This window comes from Mandrillus leucophaeus, unplaced genomic scaffold (genome assembly GCF_000951045.1).
Source record: "Mandrillus leucophaeus isolate KB7577 unplaced genomic scaffold, Mleu.le_1.0 Scaffold576, whole genome shotgun sequence".
NCBI lineage: Eukaryota > Metazoa > Chordata > Mammalia > Primates > Cercopithecidae > Mandrillus > Mandrillus leucophaeus.
This window is the reverse complement of record NW_012106208.1, coordinates 751,657-752,705: the sequence shown is the minus strand read 5'-3', so window position 1 is coordinate 752,705 and position 1,049 is coordinate 751,657.

Genomic DNA, 1,049 nt, shown 5'->3' with positions numbered 1-1,049 from the left:
CCAGGCTGGTCTCAAACTCCTGACCTCAAGTGATCGGCCTGCTTCAGCCTCCCTGAGTGCTGAGATTACAGGCATGAGCCACTGCGCCTGGCCGAACCCCCTTTTCTCTTTCAGTAAGCAACCTTGTTTCCTGCTTCACTGAGAAGATGGGTGCTATCGGGTAAGAATGCATTGAACTTTGCCCTCTACCCCTAAAGAGACCTACGTCTTTTCATTCCCTCACCTCTTCTCCAGTGTTTCTGAATAGGATATCTCTTTTATCTTGAAGACCAACCTCTATACCCTGAGCTGCCTTGCATTCACCTCTCTGAGGACCCTGTTCCTTTAGTCATCCTCTCTTCTTTATCATTATCCTCTTACTTGCCATGACCAGTGAGCATTGGCAATGCCCCGTAATCAAAGAGAGATTCCACACCCACTCCAGGTAACGCTGCTCCTTGCCCACTGCTGGTTCATGGAGTGTAATTGTTCCTGCCTGAATGAATTCCAATCACTCATTTCCCCCTTCTTATCCACACGTCTCCAAATAGTAATCTTCAACCCGTCACCTGCCACTCCCTCCCTGAACAGACCTCAGTTTGGCTCTCCCTGCACTCCTGAATGTGCTCTTATCAAGTTTCAGGGGTGGCCTCCTTGTTCCCAAATCCAGTGGACACCTTTTTCAGTCTCTTATACAGGGCCTCTCTGCTCTACCTGACCAGTTGACTTTCCCCTTGAACTCTACATCCTTGGTTTCTACAAAGCCACACTCATGATTCTCCTCTTGACCCTGACTCTTCCATTGTCCTCTCCTTTGCGGACATCTGTTCCTCTGACAGTGCTTTATCTTGCAGTGCTCTCCAGCATTCCAGAGCTCTGTGCTCACTCCACACCACACAGTCACCCAGAGCAGGCAGGCTCCTCTATGCTTCCAATTTCCACCACTACCTGGATACTGATGCTTCTGACCCAGATTTTTCTCTTGAGCTTCCAAATCCATATGTCAGCTGACTGCTGGACAACTCCACTAAGGCATCTCACATGCATCTTTTTTTTTTTTTTTTTTGAGA